This window comes from Triticum aestivum, chromosome 3D, assembly GCF_018294505.1.
Source record: "Triticum aestivum cultivar Chinese Spring chromosome 3D, IWGSC CS RefSeq v2.1, whole genome shotgun sequence".
In the NCBI taxonomy this organism is placed as follows: Eukaryota; Viridiplantae; Streptophyta; class Magnoliopsida; order Poales; family Poaceae; genus Triticum; species Triticum aestivum.
In genome coordinates this window covers 491,221,827-491,245,554 of record NC_057802.1, presented here as the reverse complement: position 1 = coordinate 491,245,554, position 23,728 = coordinate 491,221,827, and positions in this window count along the sequence as shown.

Genomic DNA, 23,728 nt, shown 5'->3' with positions numbered 1-23,728 from the left:
GGCGAGTGAAAGGAAGAAGCAGAAGCAAGAGGGGATAGATGACAGAAGAATGCGGGACACCATCCCCCCTCCCCCCTCTTTATAAAGGGGCGGGGTTGGGGCTCGGACGCCCCGCTCGGCCAATCCAGCCACTGGAGGCGCAGGGAATCAGGACCGACCCACTACCCCAACCAGCAGCGGTCCGGTTTCCCGCCTCCACCGCTTGCCACCCCAGGCGCATGAAGGAAGCGTGGCGGACGTGCAGAACTGAGGGGACGGGTGAAGCGACATCTCCCCACCCCGTGATCGTGGGGAGTGGACGCCTTGAAGACCGTGACCCAGCCCCGTTCAGTAAATGTGCCGCGCCTCCACGCCTCCCTCTTTTTACGGGGAAGGCGCGAGCCGCCTCTTTAGTGCGATATGATGCATGCGTGCGGAAACCGCCCCACGCATGCCGCCCACGTCACGCACACCCCTCCACGCCGCGCCGCGTGCGCGTGTCATGGGAAGCGCCACGCGTGAAAAGTTTTACCGCGGTAAAAACCTCCCCGCCTGCCCGCGCACCGTTTGGGCCTGGCCCCACAACGTGTCGCGCTTATGTGTGGCCCAGGCCCGGGGGCTCCTGGCGGTGTACAAAAAGAGGGGTGCATTTTTGTACCCCTATACCTGTGCACGGGCAGTCAGAGACGCGCCCACGGTCGCACCGAGCAGAACAGAAGAGGTGAGCCAAGGTGAGACCGAATCCCAAGATAATCAGAGCAACACCAAGGCCGAGACCACAAGGAGCAGAGGGACGAAGCAGGCTCCCCCGGCAAGACCCTTGCCGGGGCAGCCACAGCAGCCCTGGCAAGACCCTTGCCGGGGCAGCTTGCCCCACACCAACAGAGCGAGCCACCCTTGAGCCCACGGTCCCCAACGCCATCATCCACGTGGGGCCAGGGCTCGGGAAGGCACCTCTGTGGTGGTATGCAGATCTTTGTGAAGACATATTCAAGATCAGATGAGGATTAGAAGACGACGATCCTCGGCAAGATCCTTGCCGAGGAAGGCCTCCAGACCCCCGGCAAGGCCCTTGCCGGGGACGACAGCGCGCCACGGCAAGACCCTTGCCGGGCCACCCGGCAAGGCCCTCGCCAAGGACGCCAGCAGGGCCACCGCCAGGCCCACGCCAACCAAGCTTCCACCGCCGTTCACATGCAGCTGCCAGCCCAACCAGTTGGGCGGGCACCTGCGTGCCAACATGCAGCCCGCAGGCCAACTCATCGAGCGCCTGCGTGGCGGCATGCAGATCTTCGTGAAGGCTCCACCACCGCGCCACCTCAACTGCCTGCCTGCCTACATGGTGCCGCACGCATCGCTGGCCGAAGGCGCATGTCGAAGCGAGGAGGAGGGGCGACGGACGGGACGGGCCTCGTCCCCGTCCCCGATAAAGCAGGGGGACACCTAAGCCACGCATTAAATGCGTCTTGTCCTGTAATTCGAGCGATAAGCTGAGGACACTGTACGCCTTTCCACCTCCTGTGTGCCACTGTGGCAGCCCCTTTCGACTATAAAAGGAGGCCCATGGCATACTGGAGAAGGATTCGGCTCTTTCGAACCACGCATTGACCACAGCTAGTTTGAGAGCTCAAGAACTCTCTGAAATACACCCACCAAAGCAAGACTAGGGTTTTACGCATCCTCGCGGCCCGAACCTGGGTAAACGATTCTTGTGCTGGCTACTGATCGTGCTCTTCTTGCAACCCTGCGCCCCGGCAACCGTAGTAGGGATTCTTGTGATCCCATAGGTGTTGTTCCACACCGACACAATGCCGAGGACGATATGCGCGCCGAACTCATCGTCATTGAAGCCAGGTTCAGGGGCTACTAAGGGAGTCCTGGACTAAGGGGTCGTCCGGCGTCCGGCCTATTATCCATGGGCCAGACTAGTGGGCTGTGAAGACATGAAGGCCGAAGACTGTACCCGTGTCCGGACTAGACTCTCCTTGGCGTGGAAGGCAAGCTGGGCGATCAACTATGCAGATTCCTTTCTATGTAACCGACTCTATGTAATCCTAGATCCCTCCGGTGTCTATATAAACCGGAGGGTTAGGTCTATAGGACCGGATACACATTCACGACCATAGTCTTACAGGCTAGACTTCTAAGGTTTAGCCATTACGATCTCATGGTAGATCAACTCTTGTAATACTCATATCCATCAAGATCAATCAAGCAGGAAGTAGGGTATTACCTCCATAGAGAGGGCCCGAACCTGGGTAAACATCGTGTCCCCCGTCTCCTATTACCATCGATCCTAGACGCACAGTTCGGGACCCCCTACCCGAGATCCGCCGGTTTTGACACCGACAGTCGTCACCTCGGGAGCCCCGGCCAGCGCCGCTTCTTCAGCAGCCATGTCTATGGCGTTCGATGGCGCTCGCTCCCCTGCATCCGCTTCTGGGGTGAGCCTCGTGGTGGCAGCAGGTAGAGGAACCACGAGGACGGTGATCTCGCGGGACCCTTCAAGGCCGACCGGGCGCATCCCCCATTCGTCGAAGGGGGGCATCTGCCTCGCGAACTCCACCTTGTTCGAGCAGCAGTACAAGAGGCAACCCCCTCCAGGCAGATCAGCCGGTGCCGGGTCGCCCGTCAAGAGCTCAAGCACCGTTCGTAGAGCCTCGGGAGGAAGCGCAGGCTCATGAAGCCTTATGGGGTCACTGCTGCCAGAGAAGGTCCACATCGGCTGGGAGTGGCGCTGGAGCGAAGCAATGCATCACCGGATGAGCTCCTTCACCACCATGGGCGCGGTCACCCCGAGACCCTTCAACCTGGCCAGCCGGCGCCAGACATGGGCGAGCCGCTGATCGGCAAGCCTCGCATGCCCCCAGCCGGAGCTCGGGATGGCCGGTGCCCGCGGGAGCAAGAGCAAGGGGCTGAGCACGCCCACATTGATGAACACCCACCGCCTCCGAAATCCATCCACAACTAGAGAAAGCTCGAAGTCGATCCCCGAGCCCGTCGTCGCCGCCACGGCCTGGAAGGACACACACCCCGAGCGCTGACGGGCATCAGTGAGATGCAGCGAGAAGAAATGGCGAAGCAAAGCCACGGAGGGGGCAATGCCCACCATGGCCTCACAGACGAAGGCGAAGACGGCAAGGAGGATGATGGACTGGTGATACGTTGTATAATTTTTGATTGTTCCATGCTATTATATTATCTGTTTTGGATGTTTATGGGCTTTTTTAAACACTTTTATATTATTTTTGGGACTAACCTATTGACCCAGAGCCCAGTGCCAGTTCCTGTTTTTTCCCTTGTTTCAGTGTTTCGAAGAAAAGGAATATCAAACGGAGTCGAAATGGAATAAAACCTTCTGGAGAAGTTATTTTTGGAAAGAAAGCAACCCGGGAGACTTGGAGTCCATGTCAAGAAGGAAACGAGGGAGGCACGAGGCAGGGGGGCGTGCCCACCCCCCCGGGCGCACCCTCCACCCTCGTGGGCCCTTCGTGGCTCCCCTGACGTATTTCTTCCGCCTATATATATCCATATACCCTAAACGATCAGGGAACATAATAGATCTGGAGTTCCGCCGCCGCAAGCCTCTATAGTCACCAAAAACCTCTCGGGAGCCCATTCCGGCACCCTGCCGGAGGGGGATCCCTCACCGGTGGCCATCTTCATCATCCCGACGCTCTCCATGACGAGGAGGGAGTAGTTCACCCTCGGGGCTGAGGGTATGTACCAGTAGCTATGTGTTTGATCTCTCTCTCTCTCGTGTTCTTGAGGTGATACGATCTTGATGTATCGCGAGCTTTGCTATTTTAGTTGGATCTTATGATGCTTCTCCCCATGTACTCTCTTGTAATGGATTGAGTTTTCCCTTTGAAGTAATCTTATCGGATTGAGTCTTTAATGATTTGAGAACACTTGATGTATGTCTTGCCGTGCGTATCTGTGGTGACAATGGGATATCACGTGATTCACTTGATGTATGTTTTGGTGATTAACTTGCGGGTTCCGCCCATGAACCTATGCATAGGGGTTGGCACACGTTTTCGTCTTGACTCTCCGGTAGAAACTTTGGGGCACTCTTTGAGGTTCTATGTGTTGGTTGAATAGATGAATCTGAGATTGTGTGATGCATATCGTATAATCATACCCACGGATACTTGAGGTGACATTGGAGTATCTAGGTGACATTAGGATTTATGTTCATTTGTATCTTAAGGTGTTATTCTAGTATGAACTCTAGGGTTGTTTGTGGCACTTATAGAATAACTTTGAGGTGGTTTCGTACCCTACCATAATCTCTTCGTTTGTTCTCCGCTATTATTGACTTTGGAGTGACTCTTTGTTGCATGTTGAGGGATAGTTATGCGATCCAATTATGTTATTATTGTTGAGAGAACTTGCACTAGTGAGAGAATGAATCCTAGGCCTTGTTTCCTAGCATTGCAATACCGTTTACGCTCACTTTTATCACTAGTTACCTTGCTGTTTTTATATTTTCAGATTACAAAAACCTATATCTACCATCCATATTGCACTTGTATCACCATCTCTTCGCCGAACTAGTGCACCTATACAATTTACCATTGTATTGGGTGTGTTGGGGACACAAGAGACTCTTTGTTATTTGGTTGCAGGGTTGCTTGAGAGAGACCATCTTGATCCTACGCCTCCCACGGATTGATAAACCTTAGGTCATCCACTTGAGGGAAATTTGCTACTGTCCTACAAACCTCTGCACTTGGAGGCCAAACAACGTCTACAAAAAGAAGGTTGTGTAGTAGACATCAACTGGGGATCCAGGTGTAGCGCATTGACTTGATAATGTGAGAGCACGGCATTGAAGAAATTGGAGAAGGGGGAATCAGGCCCGCCCAGAGGGCGTGAAGGTGGAGGGGGGCCTCGGTGGCCATCCTATCAATCGCGGTGCGGGAAGTAGGCCAGGCCACCGTCACCCTCCATTCATTGGAACGAACAGCGAGCGTGGGGCGAACCTTGTCCATCCCTTCTTGGTTGACCACCACCGACCGCTCGATGGCGGGAACGAAGAACGGCAACGCTTGGGCTGAGGTATGGGCCTTCTTCTTTCCCTTCTTCTTCTACCTCGGCGCCATGGCGATGGAGAGGATAGGAGCCTGGTCGGGCCAGGAGAGGAGACCACTTTTTTCTGGAAGACGGAGGAGCTGGGGGAGCGCGCTGCCAGCGATGGAACTGGAGTTGTGTAGACGACGACGGCCGCCTAGCCTGGCGGATATCAAGGCCGCGTGGGGGTGTGGAGGCGCCCACGTACCATCAACCGCCACGCGTCGACCGGGGCCGTAGGCGGTTGGGGCCCGCGGCGCTACACACTTTCCCTTTGGCTTCGCCTCGAAGCTAAGTCCGAGCGCGCCTTGGGCCCGGGGGCTACAGTCGGCGTCCAGGGAATGGGGGTGCCCAGACTTGCCTGCGTGTGGCCCACGGCATGGCTCCACCAACGGCCCGGTACGAACCAACATCGGCAGCAACTACTCAAGACCCTCGCGAGTGTCCAAGCCTCGCGAGGCGGACAACACCGAGACCTCCCTGGGGGCAGCCTCGCTACGCTGTCTCCCGAGGAGCGGAGATAACTATGCAGGGGGGACCTCGCAAGGTTCACATGATGTGAGCTGTGACGACCAAGGCCAGGCGGGCGCCAGCGGGCACCGTGTACCAGTTTCCTCTTTGGTGCTAAAGGGGCAAGTGCAGGCGAGGAGTCCAGAGGCATCAGGCAAAGGTTTCCATATCGGTGCAATAAGACCAAGACCAGCAGGACGGCAGGACGGAGGTCATCACGGAGCCCACCACAGCGTCACCACCAAAGCCTTTGGCAGGCGAAGGCTGCTTTTGTCGGGATAGCTTGTACTAGTTGTCTCCCTTCAAAATTGGCCATTGTGGGATCCCTTCCCGCCTACATTTGGGAAGAGGACCAGGGCCTCTATAAATAGGACTTAGCCACCACCGTAGGAGGCATTTCATCTTGGATCGGATCCATTCCATCCTCACACACACCAGCTCATCGAGCTCAAGAACACCTCACCTCCTGAGGTTGTTCTTCCTCTGTACTAGTTCATCCTCAGCCCCCGAGGCAATCCACCACCACACTGGAGTAGGGTATTACACCGCACAGTGGCCCGAACCAGTATAAACCTCTGTGTCTCGTGTTCTTCGGGTTCGTCGAGCTAGGCCGTGGAATCGTTGGGTAGGCAGGCTGGGGAGAAAGAGTCCTTCATGCGCACCCCAGAGTTCGAACCTCTCAAGGGTCTGTGGAGCCTTGAATCCGACACTTGTCCTCAAGCGAAAACCGATATCGAAAAACATGTCCACATGCTTTGAGAGAGAGGTGTCGATAAAAACAAAATACGGACATAGAAGCATCATGTTGATTATTATAACATCAACAAATTTAAACATAAGACTTTTATCATAGAACTTGCATCATATAATTCTCATGAATAAGTAATAGTTCGTCACATAATCGAAGTATAAAGCAAAAACTCTATTAGAAACCAACAAACTATGTTCTCAGTCAACTTTGCAACTAGAATTAATCATCTTTTCATGAAGGGTCACGTGTGAGAGCCTTTAGGCAAGTCCACATACTCAACCATCATATAGTCTTCTATGATTGCTAACACTCACCGCGTACACATGAGCAAAATGTTTCAACCGGACACATAGAAAGATAGGGGCCTATAGTTTCGCCTCCCAACATACCCACCTCAAGGATGGTGTCAACAATAATAACTCATGCCATCTATATTCAACTGCACATATGTGCCTAGATCTTTCCTCAACACATGATGCTTGCCAAAAGAGAAAAATAAAAAGGAATAGAAGGAAAACTTTGACTCTTTGCATAAAAGTAAAAGATAAGCCCTTCGCAGAGGGAAGCAGAGGTTGCCATGCGCTTATTTGTTTATATGCTCAATCCCTTAGTGCAAAAGAACATCACGTTACATTGCCCCTTTAGATGACAACCTTTATTATGCAGTCTATCACTTTTATTGTTTGTCATCCAAGTTCGTGCAACGCTCAATTTTCTCTTACACTAAAATATCTCACACATTTAGAAGAAATTTTTATTGCCTTTTTGCACCGATGACAACTTACATGAGGGATCTTGCTCAATCCCTAGGTAGGTATGGTGGACACTTGAAAAAGATTTGGGTTTAAGGGTTTTTGGATGCACAAGTAGTATCTCTACTTGGTGCGGAATTTTTGGCTAGCAAAGATAGGGGGCAAACACCACATGTTGAAGGATCTATGACAATATGACTTCTATGTGAATATAAACAAACATAAACCATTACGTTGTCTTCCTTGTCCAACGTCGACAATTTTGGCATATAATATTTTGATGAGGGCTCACAATCACAAAAGATTTCTAGGATAGTGTATTTATATGTGAATCTTCTCTTCCCTTATTAATTCTTTCATGAGTTGCATCATTGACTAATGCTATGCTTGTCAATCTCTAATAAAATTTCCTACTTATACTTTTCCTTATGTGGTGCTATCACCTACCATAGGATTAGTATATGATCTTATTGATTTATCTCCTTTCTTTTATTTGCTTTCTTTCTCTTTTTCTTTTCTTTATTTGCAACATGAAAGTAAAGAAAGTACAAACACAAACTAACTTTATTATATAACTTGCACATGATTACAATGATAGATTACTAAGCAAACTCTCAAAGAAGAAAGGATCAAACTAAACTTTATTTCATCTAAAGCAAAAAAGATCGAACTAACATAAGTAAAAGCAAAAAGATAGTGGGATGATACGATACCGGGGCACCTCCCCCAAGCTTGGCAGAAGCCAAGGGGAGTGCCCATACCCGATACTCAGTTCTCCTTTGGTGGTGAAGAAGGTGATGTTGGTGTAGTATTCTCCAATATAACCATGAGTAGATCCTTCAAACGTTTAATCTCCCGAAGGGCTTGATGAATTAACTCACTGTTTTTCTTCACCTCAGCCATTATGAGTTTATTCTCAGGGCCCCATGGTTTAGTCCCTGCATTGTTTTCTCTTGGCCGAGATATGTCCCTGTTGGACGGTATGTGCCTACGAGGAGTGTTCTCGAACCCATAATTATGAATCAAATTATGAAAATTGTTATGGTGTAACCTGTGTAAGGGTCTCCTCGGTGCGAGATCTTCTTGCACTTCCAGGCTCGCTTGATTGTTTGATGATCCCAACACTTGATGAAGATTAGGGTGAGTGGAGATGCCAGCTAGTGTACCCCTTTTGGAGGCCGGAGGGTGAATACCAAAGTGACTTCCCTGTTCTTCCTCCATAGCCACCCCTTCAGCTTCATCTCCCTTTAAATCTTCCTGAACCAACCCCATGTCTTCTTCTCCATTGCTGAAAGGTGAAGAAGACATGACGTTGGTCTAGTTGAATCTGTCAGAAAACACCAAGAAAAGAGAATGGAGGATTTCTTCGCGATACGGTGATCAACAGGTTCGGGAAGTATATATAGATTTATTATCTTAGAGGACAAGTATGAGGTAGAAAAACGGAGTCCGGAAGGTGTCCCAGGTGGGCACAACCCACCTACGCCCTGGTGTCTTGGGCCCACCAGGGGACGCTTCCTGGAAGTTTCTTTATTTCCAAAATTTTAAAATATTCCAAAACTGACAAAAAATATTTTTGCGGATTTTTCGGAGTCCGTTTACTTACCGTATCATGCACCTCCTTATTTTGACGATTCTGGAGTGTTCCGGGAGGACTCTTTTATGTGCTCTTCCGGTGTTGAAGTTTGGATAATATTGCTTTCAACATTAATAGGCGTACCTGAGATATAATGCTTAATTCGTTGCCCATTGACAACCTTCGAGTTAGTACCTTCGGAGTTCTTTATTTAGATGGCTCCAGTCTGGTAAACCTCCTTGATGACATAGGGGCCTTCCCATTTTGAGAGGAGTTCTCCTGCAAAGAATTTGAAACGAGAGTTGTACAAAAGAACATATTCTCCAACTTTAAACTCACGCTTTTGGATTGTTTTGTCATGCCATCTTTTAACGTTCTGTTTGAATAATTTTGCAATTTCATAAGCTTGGGTTCTCCATTCATCTAATGAGCTAATATCAAATAACCTCTTTTCACCAGCAAGTTTGAAATCATAGTTAAGTTCTTTAACTGCCCAATATGCTTTATGTTCTAACACAAGAGCCAAATGACAAGCTTTTCCATAAACCATTTTATAAGGAGACATACCCATAGGCTTTTTATATGTTGTTCTATAAGCCCAAAGTGCATCATCTAATTTCTTAGACCAATTCTTCCTGGACCTATTGACAGTCTTTTGCAAAATTAATTTTATTTCTCTATCGCTAAGTTCTACTTGACCACTAGATTGAGGATGATAGGGTGATGCAATTCTATGGTTAACATCATACTTGGCAAGCATTTTACGAAAAGCACCATGGATAAAGTGTGAACCACCATCAGCCATTAAATATCTAGGGACTCCAAACCATGGGAAAATAACTTCCTTAAGCATTTTAATAGAGGTGTTGTGATCAGCACTACTGGTTGGAATAGCTTCTACCCATTTAGTAACTTAATCAACAACAACCAAAATATGTGTATACCCATTAGAGGAAGGAAAAGGTCCCATGTAGTCAAATCCCCAAACATCAAATGGTTCAACAACAAGTGAATAATTCATAGGCATTTCTTGACGCTTACTGATATTACCTATTCTTTGTCATTCATCACAAAATGAGACATACTTACGAGCATCCTTGAAGAGAGTAGGCCAATAAAATCCAAACTGCAATACCTTATGAGCAGTTCTATCTCCAGCATGATGCCCTCCATAAGCCTCGGAGTGACATTTCCATAGGATTTGTCCCTGTTCATGCTCAAGTACACAACGTCTAATAATACCATCTACTCCTTCGTTATAAATATGTGGGTCATCCCAAAAGTAATGTCTTAAATCATAGAAGAATTTTTCCTTTTGTTGATAAGTAAAGCTAGGTGGCAAATACTTAGCAACGATGTAATTGGCATAGTCAGCATACCAAGGAGTACTATTAGCAACATTTATTGCAGCTAACTGCTCATCAGGAAAACTATCATTAATAGGTTGTGGGTCATCAAGCACATTTTCAATCCTAGACAAGTTATCAGCTACGGGGTTCTCAGCTCCTTTTCTATCAGTGATATGCAAATCAAACTCTTGTAACAAGAGAACCCAATGAATAAATCTAGGTTTAGCATCTTTCTTTTCCATAAGATATTTAATAGCACCATGGTCTGTGTGAATAGTTACTTTGGAATCAACAATATAAGGTCTAAATTTATCACAAGCAAACACCACTGCTAAAAATTCTTTTTCAGTTGTAGCATAATTTCTTTGAGCACTGTCTAGAGTTTTACTAGCATAATGAATAACATTCAATTTCTTATCAACTCTTTGTCCTAGAACAGCACCAACAACATAATCACTAGCATCACACATAATTTCAAAAGGCAAGTTCCAATCAGGTGGTTGAACAATAGGTGCAGAAATTAAGGCTTTCTTGAGTGTTTCAAAGGCTTCTAAACAATCATCATCAAAAACAAAAAAGGAATATCCTTTTGCAAAAGATTAGTGAGAGGCCTAGAAATTTTAGAAAAGTCTTTGATAAATATCCTATAGAAACCAGCATGACCTAGGAAACTACGAATACCTTTGATGTCCTTAGGACATGGCATCTTCTCAATGGCATCAACCTTAGCTTGGTCCACTTCAATACCTCTTTTAGAAATTTTATGACCCAAGACAATGCCTTCATTAACCAAAAAGTGGCACTTCTCCCAATTCAAGACAAGATTTGTTTGTTCGCATCTCTGCAAAACTCGATCAAGATTGCTTAAACAATCATCAAAAGACTTCCCATAAACAGAAAAGTCATCCATGAAAACCTCAACAATCTTTTCACAAAAGTCAGAGAACATAGCAGTCATACATCTTTGAAAGGTAGCAGGTGCATTACATAAACCAAAAGGCATACGTCTATAAGCATAGGTTCCAAAAGGACAAGTAAAAGTGGTATTTTCTTGATCAGGTTGAGAAACGGGTATTTGTGAAGCCAGAATATCCACCAAGGAAGCAAAAGTGTGTGTGCTTAGATAATCTTTCAAGCATTTTATCAATAAAAGGCAAAGGGTAATGATCTTTTCTAGTTGCTTTGTTTAATTTTCTGAAATCAATTATCATTCTATAGCGTGTAACAATTCTTTGTGGAATAAGTTCATTCTTATCATTAGGAACAACGGTTATACCTCCTTTCTTAGGGACACAATGAACATGACTTACCCATCTACTATCAGCTATAGGATAGATTATACCTGCTTCCAGAAGTTTTAATATTTCCGTTCTTACCACCTCTTTCATCTTCGGATTTAACCGACGTTGCAACTAGTTTATCGTCAGGTTCCATATTAATTTTGTGATGACATAGAGTGGGACTAATGCCCTTTAAATCACCAAGAGTATATCCAATAGCAGCTCGGTGCTTCCTTAGAACTTTCAATAATCTTTCTTCTTCATGTTCTGAAAGGTTAGCACTAATAATAAAAGGATATATCTTCTTTTCATCAAGATAAGCGTATTTCAAAGTGTCTGGAAATTGTTTTAATTCAAACACAGGATCACCTTTAGGTGGAGGAGGACCTCCTATAGTTTCAAGAGGCAAATTGTGTTTAAGTAGAGGACGTTGTTCAAAGAAAATCTTATCTATTTCATTTCTTTCATGCATATGTAAATCATTTTCATGGTCTAGCAAATATTGTTCTAAAGGATCAGTAGGTGGCACATCAATAGAAGAAATACCAATTAATTCGTCCTTACTAGGAAATTTGTAAGTGCATCTAGTGCCACCCCTAGTTGGTTTTGGAGTATTGACGACAAACTTGGTTGAGGGACTAATGTGTTTGTGAGAATTGCAGGATAACATAGGTAGTAGTCCCACATTGATTCGGTTTACCAACCAGAGATGACCCATAAAAATGTGTGAAGACATTGAAGACAATGGTGGTCTGTGAAGATATTCACAACGAAGATTATGACTTGAGAAAACATTCACGTGAAGACTATGGAGTGCGAAGACATAGCTGTTTCGTAGTTTCCTTTTCTTCTTTGTTGAGTCATAGGAACCACCATAATGTTAAGTGGGGTCCAAGTGAACAATGTCAGAGTGGCTGAAGTGATGCTCAACCAAAACCTATGTCTTCGAGCGAAGACAATGAGAGCAAATCTTATCCAGAGGTGGATGAGTCAGCTTTACTTGTAGCCCAAGTCAAGCTGCTGCGTGTGTTTGAAATTTGACCGTTGGGCACGTGTCAGTTCCTTAGTGACCCAGGGTCATTTCGGACAAATCAGGTCGGGTTGCCTCCTGGCTATAAATAGCCCACCCCCTACACCATAAATTGGTGGCTGCTCAGAGTTAGTGCACGGCTTTTGTCATTTGAGAGCAACCCACCTCCGAAGCATTTGGGAGAGAGATCCTTGCGAGGACAAAGCCCAAAACACCCAGAGCCAAAGAGTGTTAAGCATCACTGAAGTCTTTCTGTCCGCGTGACCTGAAGACTTGTTACACTTGTGGACTGTGAATCCTCCAGCTGGTTAGGCGTTGTGTTCTGTCGGAGTAATGGGCCACGGGTAGCCTAACCTGAGTCCCCGAACCATTCAAGACATCGGGGCTGGCTGCGCCCCTCAAGACGTCAAGATGAAGCGCCGCCTTCTGGTGGCCGGCTGGCTGAATGGCCGGCTACCAGAAGACGGCCAAGCTCAAAAAGGCGGCACCAAGACGGGCCGACTCCTAGCAGGCGGCCTCCAGAGAGGCCGGCTCCTAGGAGTCGGCCCACGGCGCCCTCAAAGTCTGCGCCCCCATTAAGAAGAGAAGAGAGTGCAAGCCTACAGTGTAGCCCATCACCCCCGTATCCAGGGCCGGGCGTGGCCACAGTGCTACGTACAGGCGGAGATCTCCGCCAGGCGCGGCATTGTTGCCACTCTGCCCCTGACGTCACTCCTGTCAAGCGGAGCCCTGCTCCCACGACTGCTTGTCGGTATGGCCTGAAGACAGCGGGCCCTACCAGTCAACGATAGCTCCGAAGACGGTGGAAGCCTCACCAGTCGGACCCGAGGGAGGCCGGCTCCTAGCAGGCGGCCTGTTCCTTCCTCGAGGCCCGTGCGCCATTAACCAAATAAGACCCGGAGTGGCTACATTGATCTCTCGCCAGGCGGCGGAACTATAGCCACACTCCCCTGACCAAGCAAATGTCATTAGCATCACGGCTACAGTAATCTGCAGCCGACAAGACCCGCGAGCGGCAGGAGCAGCCTGTCGGCTCCGTACCAGACCAGACGGCGGGACCCACCAGGCGGCGGGCCCCAACAGCCGGCGGAGAAGCCGGCAGCCACAGACTAACAGCCGGGTCCTACACCCGGCTAGATTACGATTGTACCCCTGGGGGGTAGGCCTATATAAACCCCCCAGGGCACCTATGCAAACGGTTCGAACCTGTTACAATTAGACTCTCACATAGGGGAAGAAGAGAGCAAGCCTTGCCTTCTTCTACCTCTAGCATACAGCTCGAGGAGCACGTTTGTACCAACTAGTGCCTTATTGATCATGTGGAGACCCCGCAGAGCAGGACTAGGGGTGTTATCTCCTAGGAGAGCCCCAAACCTGGGTAAAGTGCGCCGGCGTTCGTGTCTACGCCTCATCCCGCTTCCAGGCGACGTTCTACTCACTCCCACCATGATAAGCCATCCATTGGCATATGTCGCACCCAACCCCCGACATTTGGCGCCCACCGTGGGGCGAGGTGCACCGTCTCCGGGAGACCTGTTCTGGACGGGAACCTTGTTCCTTCCCGACGAGCGCAGCCAGCCCGGCATGCCGGACGGCGTCTGCGCCGACGCGCTGCACGGCGCGAAGGTCGCGTGTGCGGCGAGCTGCCTCGCCAATCTTGTTGGCGAGATTCGCCTCTCCGACGAGCCCGCGTCTGATGCAGGCACCGATGGCCCCGAGAGCCGCCTCGTGAGCCTCCTCGATCAGCTCCACATCGCCAGTGAGCCGCTGCTGAATTAGAGTCGGTTGGCTCCACCGACCCGATGTTGGTCGACTCTGATACGGCGTCGCTTGATGCGTTCCCCACCAACGTGGTGGTCTACGACGAGCCGCTTCCTCACGCGGACAGCGGTGGCAGCACCGTCACGAAAGTGCTCGTCATCAGCCACGGCGAGCACTCTCATGGAGGTGGCCAGGATCCGCTGCAGGCGGCGATGCAATACCTGACTGCGCCCATCCCGGAAGACGCCGACGCCAAGACGCTGGAGGCGCGCCGTGTCCAGCTCATCGAAAGCGCCAACCGGCTGGCCAGCATGAGACGTCTTTCGGAGGCCTACCAGTGGGAGATGGACCGTGCCATCGGCGGCACGCCGGCTCCTGGTGGGCCTAGCCGCATTGGCCTGGTCCGGCAGCGTAGTGCGACCGTCGCCAGCTTGTTCGGGACAGATCGTCCCGTCTACGCCACGCCTGCAGAGAACATATGAGTTGCCCAAGCGGCAGCAGACGAGCTAGACAAACTCGAGGGCGACGAGTGCGCCACATGATAGAGCACGTTCAGCAGCTCCTTGACGCGGCTGCCGAGTAGCAAGAGGCCGGGTGCCGCACTGAAGCGCCCAACAGGCGAAACGACGACCCGCCTCCTCGCTAAGACCAAGGCGCGACATCTCGGACGCCGACTGGTGGCGTCCGCGATAGAAGAGACGAGGAGCCGGCTGCCAGCCGCAGCCGGACTCGCATCACCATCGAGCGCGACCAGACGGCCGCCCAAGAGCAGTGCAGCGACGAGACAACTGTCCGCCTCCCCCTCCCCGCAGGGAGAGGCACATTTCCCCACTGCCTGTTGACCACCCGACACTCGGCGACTGCCTTGGTCGTTGAGAAGGAGTCGGAGAGAACGACGCCCCCCACCGGATCGACCGCCTCAACCGATCCCTGGCACTAGAAGAAGAAGACGAGCTGGGTCCGCCTTGTTTTGGCCCCCGCATTCGAGATGAGCCCTTCCCCAAAGGGTTCACTCTCCCGAGAGGTACGCCCAAGTACACCAGCTCCGTGAAGCCGGAGGACTGGCTGGTCGACTACTCTTTAGCCGTCAGCATCGCCAACGGCAACAAGCGCGTTGCCGTGAAGTACGTTCCACTCATGCTCCAGGGCATGGCCCGGACATGGCTGAACAGCCTAAAGCCCTGCAGCATAAACAGGTGGGTCGATTTCATTGAAGCATTCATCCGCAACTTCACCAGCACCTACAAGCGGCCGCCCAAGCCTCGCCAGCTCTCCTTGTGCATCCAAGGCCCCAACAAGTCGACTCGCGACTACCTCACGCACCGGGCCGAGCTGCGCAACTCTTGCGAGGGCGTGCACGAGGTGCAGGCCATCGAGTACTTCACTGCCGGGTGCCAAGAGGGCACCCTCCTCAAGCACAAGCTTCTCTGCGACGAGCCGGCGACCCTCGACGAACTGCTGGTCATAGCAGACAAGTACGCCATGGCCGACTCTTCCATGAAGGCGGAGATCCAAGTTAATGCGGCGGGAAAGGTTGCCCCTCAAGCTCCTCGGACTCCGGCTGGTGACACCAGTCGGCGCCAGCAACCAAACGACAACAAGCGCAAGGCCATGCAGCCGGCTTCCACGAGCCGGCAGGTGGCGATAGTCGAAGACCAACAGCCGGAAGGGCAGCCTCTTCCCAAACGCCAGAAGGGTGGCAAGCCCAATTGGTTGCCTGCCTTCTTGTACGAGCATACTCTCGATGCACCCTGCAAGTTCCACAGCGTGGAATGCTGCTAGAAACCTCAAGGAGACCTTTGAAAACTTGCGCCAATTTCAAATCAAGCTCAACTCGGAGAAATGCGTCTTTGCAGTAGTAGCCGGCCAACTTCTTCGCTTCCTGGTCTCAGAGCGTGGCATAGAGTGCAACCCTGTGAAGATCAAGGCCATCGAGAGGATGGAGGGGCCCACCCGACTGCTGGACGTGCAAAAATTCACCGGCTGCTTGGCATCCACCGGCCGTTTTATCAATCGGCTGGGCGAGAAGGATCTTCCCCTGTACCAGCTCATGAAGAAGACCACTTTTTTCGAGTGGAACGACAAGGCGGATGAAGCTTTTCTCCAGGTGAAGAAGATGTTGACCACTCCACTTGTCCTGGCGGCTATGACTCCTAAGGAGCCCATGCTCCTCTACATCACCGCCACCAGCCGGGTGGTCAGCACAGTCATAGTTGTGGAACGCAAGGAAGAAGGCAAAGCACTACCAGTCCAGAGGCCAGTGTATTACCTGAGCGAAGTGCTATCAGCCTCCAAGCAGAACTACCCCCACTATCAGAAGATGTGCTACGGCGTGCATTTCGCCGCCAAGAAGCTGAAGCCATACTTTCAAGAGCACCCAATCACTGTGGTCTGCACTGCCCCACTTGCCGAGATCATTGGAAGCTGGGACGCTTCAAGCCGAGTGGCCAAGTAGGCCATAGATTTGCCCCCCCCTACCCCATCTACTACCAGCCTCGCACCGCCATCAAGTCACAAGTACTGGCCGACTTCCTCGTCGTCTGGGCCGAGACCCAGTACCTGCCGCCAGTGCCAGACTCCACTCATTGGCGAATGCACTTTGATGGTTCCAAGATGCGCACCAGTTTGGGAGCCGGCATCATCCTTACCTCTCCCAAAGGCGACAAGCTCAGATATGTGCTGCAAATCCACTTAGCCGCCTCCAACAACGTTGCTGAATATGAAGCACTCATTCACGGGCTTCGGCTTGCCAAGGAACTCGGCATTCGCCGGATCCTGTGCTATGGTGACTCCGACTTGGTGGTCCAGCAGTCGTCTGGCAACTGGGACGCCAAGGATGCAAATATGGCTAGCTACCGTTTCCTCGTCGAGCAGCTCAGTGGATACTTTGAAGGGTTGGAGTTCCTCCATGTGCCAAGAAATGACAATGAGCAAGCCGATGCTTTGGCACGGATTTGCTCTACCAGGCAAGCAATACCAGCCGGCGTCGCCCTGCAACGCCTCCTCAAGCCGTCTGTCAAGCCGTCACGTAATCATACTCCATCTTCGTACCGGCTCCTCCTGAAGTAGTCGGATCCGACTTGAGGACCCCGGCAGCCGGCGCGGGGAATTCGGCAGGCGGCCCGGGGACTGCAGCAGTCGCACCCGGCCCGGGGACTGCAGCAGTCGGCCCGGGGACTTCATCAACTCAGCAAACGGTAGCCGACTCCAACCCGCCGCCTCTCGGCCCAACCGCCCTCGTGCAAGTAGCAGTCCTAGTAGTCGAAGAAATTGTAGCACCTTCTTGGGCTCAGCCCATCCTCAACTTTCTGGTGAACAAAGAGCTGCCGACTAACGAGATCTCGGCCCGGCAAGTGCAACGACGGGCAGCAGCATATACCATCGTCAACAGAGAACTTGTGAGGCGCAGTGTTACTGGTGTTTATCAGTGCTGCGTGGAGCCGGGGCAAGGCCAAGCAATCCTCAAAGATATCCACCAAGGCGAGTGTGGTCACCACGCGGCTTCACGAGCACTCGTCGCCAAAGCTTTCCGCCATGGTTTTTTCTGGCCGACTGCTCTAGAAGACGCCAAACACTTGGTCCAGAAATGCAAAGGGTGCCAGAAGTTTCGCTCCAAGCCACATCAGCCGGCTTCTGCACTCAAGGCTATCCCCATTGCCTGGCCCTTTGCTGTTTGGGGGCTGGATATGGTGGGACCATTCAAAACAGCACGCAGTGCCTTGACTCATCTGCTTGTCGCGGTGGACAAGTTCACCAAGTGGGTAGAAGCAAAAACAATCAAGAAGTTGAATGGTCCGACTGATGTGACATTCATCTCCGACATCACCATCCGATATGGCATACCACACAGCATCATCACCGACAACGGCACAAACTTTTCCAAAGGAGCCTTGGCCCGTTGCTGTGCCACGCAGGGCATCCGACTAGACCTAGCGTCCGTTGCCCATCCGCAGTCAAACAGCCAGGTGGAGCGAGCAAACGGCCTCATTTTGTCCGGCATCAAGCCCCGACTGGTCGAGCCTCTAGAGCGGTCGGCCGGCTGTTGATTCGACAAGCTGCCGGCTGTCCTCTGGAGTCTGCGCACAATTCCGAACAAGTCAACCGGCTTCACGCCTTTCTTCCTCATCTACGATGCCGAAGTCGTCATCCCGACAGACATAGAATTCGAATCCCCTCGAGTCACCATGTACACCGAAGAGGAGGCAAAAGAAGCATGAGAAGACAGCGTCGATCTGCTGGAAGAAGGCCGGCTGTTGGCACTCAGCCGGTCCACCATCTACCAGCAGAGCTTGCGTCGATACTACAATTGAAAGGTCAAGCCAAGATCCTTCCAAGAGGGAGACCTTGTGCTCCGGCTGATCCAGCGAACAACCAGCCATCACAAGCTCTCGGCACCTTGGGAAGGCCCCTTCATCATCAGCAAGGTGTTGGGCAATGACTCCTACTACCTGATCGATGCTCAGAAGCCTCGAGCACACAAAAGAGACGACTCCGGCAAGGAGACGGAGCGACCATGGAATGCAAACCTCCTCCGAAGGTTTTACAGTTGATGCAGTATGTACCACGCCAACTTTTTGTATTAAGTACGAAGACTCCGGGTCCCCCGAGAAGAGCTCGGGGACTGCCCTCTTTTACCTATATGATAAGTATTATGCCTATCAATGTGTTATTTCATTAGTCCGCCTGGCACCGGGTTCGACCAGTCGACCCGGGGACTTGCTGCCTTGTACTATGTAATGCTTCCTACAGCCGGACAAGTAATGTGTTGGCACTTAAGCCTTCTCCTGCCAGAAACGCAGCTCGCAGAGCGACTGTACGGTGAGCAGGAGTTAAGGAAGAAAGAGTGTTCACATGAAAAACGGCTAAGGACCCAAAGCATGCACGTAGTTCAAGCCGGCTTCCTGCTTCGCCGACCGGCTGCTGAGCAGCCTGCCGGCCGGCTTCTACTTAACTTGCTAGAAAACTCTAATCGGCTAAGTACTTGCCTCGCTGAAGGTGGCTAAGTACTTGACCCAGCCAAAGTCCGCAGAGCGGCTGTTCGGCTGGCAAGACGGCAACCGAGGGAAGGCGGCAAAGGAAAAAGGCCAAAGAGCATAAAGCAAGGAAAGATAGAAGTCGACAAAAATATTTACATATCAAAAGGCCCTGGGTCGACATTCAACAGAAGTTTGAAATACACCCCGCGGGTGGAATTGTGCGAAATTAACAAAGTTTTTCGAGACTGTTAAGCAGGTAAAAACAAAAAAAGGTAAATGGGCAGCCTAGGGAGCAGCAGACGGGTTCGGTGGAACGATGGAGTCGGTCGTGCCGGTTGGTAGAGCGGCCGGCTGGTCGGTCTCCGCTTGGTCGCCTTCAGCACCAGCCGGCTCACTCAGGCGTGGCTCGTTGCTCGAGGCACGATCAAGCTGAGGCTGGCCGTCTGCTCCAACTTCTAGCTCCTCCTCTTCACTTTCCTCCTCCTCCCTGCCGTCTCCCTCATAGCTGGAGTCGATCACTTTGGCCGAGTCCTCGCCATCCTCTGGGTTCAGCCCGAACCACTCCTACGGTGCCTCGGTGCCATTCTCAGCCAGCTCAAGAACGAAGACGCTGGTGTTGGTGTACTCGGTGATTGCCGCGGCTCGCTGGACAAGTTCACGCTCCACCGCCACCAGCTCCTCTTGGGCTTCCAGTCGAAGCGTGGCCAACTGGGCTAGATTTTGCCCAGGATACCACGCCTTGACGAACTCCAAGGCCCGGCGTGCTCCAGCCCGGGTCGAAGAGCCCTTCCAGGCCTCAAGACGGTCGGCCGCCACCTTCAGCCAGTCGGCAGTCCGGTTGGGCGTACGTGGAGCCACAATCACTACAAAAAAAATACACTTCCGTGATGATACGTGTTTGTCACAGTAGGTCACGTTTTTTGTCATGCATGTACATCCATGACAAATTTATGACAGAATCAAGATAGTCATACTTGTGCTGTCGTAGAAGTGTTCCATGACATTACCAAAATTATCATCACGGAAGTGTCCAGTTCCATGACGATAAATCACGCGTCACAGAAGTGCTTTCGTCAAGGGTGACCGACACGTGGCATCCACCGTAACGGAACGTCGTTAGCTATCGGGTCGGGTTTTGGATCCGATAACCCGTTAACAGCCCCGACCAATGGGGATTTTCCACGTGTAAAATCATCATTGGCTGGAGGAGACACGTGTCAGGTCCACGTTGGCACAGGTGTCACTCATCCAATGGGGGAGACGCGCCTATGATATGTTGACACGTGGACCGGCCCATCAAGTTTAAATGGGCCGACCCAACTGAAGGCCCACAAGATTTTGCGGACCATAATGGGCCGGCCCAGCTAAAGGCCCACGAGATTTTGCGGACCATAATGGGCTGGCCCAGCTAAAGGCCCAAAAGATTTTGCGGGCCATAATGGGTCGGCCCAAGTAAAGGCCCACAAGATTTTTGTGTGCCATAATGGGCCGGCCCAGGTAAAGGCCCACAAGATTCTTGCGGATCATAATGGGCCGGCCCAGCTAAAGGCCCATGAGATTTCGCCGACATTAATGGGCTGGCCCAGCTGTAGGCCCACAAGATTTTGAGGACCCTAGTAGGCCGGTACATTAACTGGCTGCCATGTTTTGGGCCAAATGTCGGCCCATATTTGATCCGGTCCATTAATGGTCTGCCACGCCTAATAGTGGCCCATATGAGATCCGGCCCGTTAAAAGCCTACCATGTTCTGGGCCAAATTACGGCCCAGATCAGGTCCGGCCCTTTAAGAGGCTTTGGGCTGAATTATGGCCCATATCAGATTCGGCCCGTCAACTGGACACTATGCTTTTGGGCCCACTTGCTAAAGGCCCACTTAGTAATTCAGCCTAATATTAGTTTTAGCCTGTTAAGGGCTCGTTTAACATTTCGGCCCTATATTAATTTCGGCCTGTTAAAAGCCCGTCATATAGTTGGGCCTAACTACTGCCCGATTTGCATCCGGCCTGCTCGCAGCCGATATCTGATTGGGCCAAACAAGGACCGAGACAATTTTGGCATGTTAAAAGCCCGTGATTTGATTCGCACAACCATGGGTCGGGGTTCATTTCGGGCTGCTGCCGGCCCGTGAGCTGTTCGGCACGTTTCAGGCCCAACCTACATCGTGATTGCATGATGGCCCGATTATGTACCGTAATTTTAGGGTTTGGCCGGTTTACTGCGAAGACATGATATATATACAGTAAAATAACTGCAGCATCGTGAATAAGAAAAAACCTAGACTATACAATAAAGAAATTATGGCATATTACATCCACTGGGCATCAAAGTTTGCCACTATGATAATAAAGCACAAGCAGACAGCAGATTACATACACTGGGCATCAAAGATCGCCACCAGTGCAAATAAACACGCCGACAAAATAATATACAAAACCGACAGCACTTCAATAGAGTTCAAGAAAGGTTAGCCCTGCTGGGGAGCTGCAGCACAAGCAGCTGAGCAAGATGATGAGATCGCGCTTGTTCAACACTTTATCTTCCTCACTCTGAAAGATAAACAAGCAGACAGATGATAGGTTTGCACATAAAAGTATCAGTGCTGACAATTCATCACATTTCTTACTGACGAATAAAGTGACATAGTTTAAAATTGCATTAACACAATATGGTATTGTTTAGGTCAAGACATGGCAGGAAATGACATTGTGAAGGAGTTGGCAGCTTCACGACACCACTGGATTACAGATCAAGAACTCATAAGTATCAATGGTTAGTGTGCTGTCAATTTATACCATTTCAGATTGGCAAAAATAGAGACGGTTTAAATAATAGTAGAATGATATGACATTGTTCATAGTTAAGACATTGCAGAATATGACATTGTGCTGTAGTGGGTAGGTTCACCACACCACTAGATTACGGATGAAGAACAGAAGCATACATGCAGTGCAAAAGAAGATCACTTGCTCTGTATAGTTTAATTTACATGGTATGAAGAAGGAACTTGGTTGTACAACTAAAAACTTAAATTGAGAAAGGACAAACTTTTGTTTATGAACTACATAATAAACTTTAAACAAGCAATTTGATGCAAATACCAAAAATAAACAGCTGTTGCAGTCATGCCTAACCAAATATATACAACAAAGTTTGAAGGCTTGAGATGGACAAACTTACATTATTGGTGAAGACAGGCTCTATAAAGGCCTTGTCCATGCTGATGGGGGGGGGGGGGAATTCAAGAAGTTTACCACAGAATCTTCTTCAAAAGCATTACCTTTATTCTACATTTTGTTAAGAGTAAATATAGATGTGATAATATACGAAAAAATGGAGAATATTTAAGATAAGATGAAGAGTGATGCTACATAACCAAGTAGCTATAAATGTAAGTGCAGCGATACAGGCAAAAGGTACAGCCAAGAGCAATGCACAGCTAAACTTCTTCAGTACCAACCTTATGGTAAGAGTAAATATAGATCTGATGTGTAGAAAATGGAGGGCAAAGGAAAATAAGCTGCAGAGTGATGGTACATGAAGAACTACCTGTCATTATAAGTACACTGATAAAGGACAACATGTACTTACAAGAACAATGCAGAGCTAAAAAAACATTGGCATTGGATATATTCTACACTAATGTAAGCATTCATACAGATCAGATAATTTGGAGCAAACAATTGATAAGCAAGCTATCATGCATACTGCTGTCACATAATGAACCAGGTATGTATGCAAGTACATTGATATAGGACAACAGGTACTAACAAGAGCAAAGCAGCGGGCAGCATATTTGCGATATCCTATCGTTCTTGTCAAACCGGAATTCTTCTTCGAGCAGATTTCCTGCAAAAAAGATCCGTAAGGCACATGCGGAAAAGTAGAAGTTCAAATTGTCATGTGATTTCATAGACAGCACCACATCCTGGGAATGAGACCAGTGCATAACAAGGTTTTTCCATTCAATGTCTCTAAATTTAGCACAGGAGACTTCACCGGAAATTCGTTTATGGACTTGCCATCAAAGTGTGATTTCCTCGGGTAACACCGATACTGCTTCAATGCTTCCTTGAAAAGCACAAGCAAACTTTGCTCGTCATGACTATCCAGATTGACCCTCGCCTAGTTACAACAATGTAATGTAAATCATTGATGTGTTCAATCAGCAGAAAACAGGAAAATAATAACCATGAATAATAGCACTTACACGTAAGTTGGACAGGAAGATGTGAAAATGGTCTTTGTCTTCACAATAATCTTCCCATGATGGGAATATATGCACGTAGTCCCTAACAACATTGAAAGCATTGTCTTTTAAACTGGGAATAAATGGAATGGGGTTCCAATCTGTAGGAATTGGCCGTCTCTGCAGTTGGGATAGGTCTTCGGCCGGTGGACTTGCTGTACTTTTTGCTGGAGTGGGATTTTTCTGTGGTACAGCTGGTGCTATGGCAAATGAAACCGGTATACCTTTTGCTGGAGTGCAGGTCCTGTGTGGTGGGGCTAGTGGTGTGGCCAGTGAAGTATGGGTACAGTCTGCTGGAGTCGGTCCTACGTTTTGTGTCACTGGTTGTACAGCCAATATAAGTGGGGTGCTGTCTGATTTCTCCGGCACCACCACGTTTTTCAAGGACTTTGCTGGTGCTCCTTTAGGTTCGGCAATCACCCTCTTCCTTTTTGATGTCTG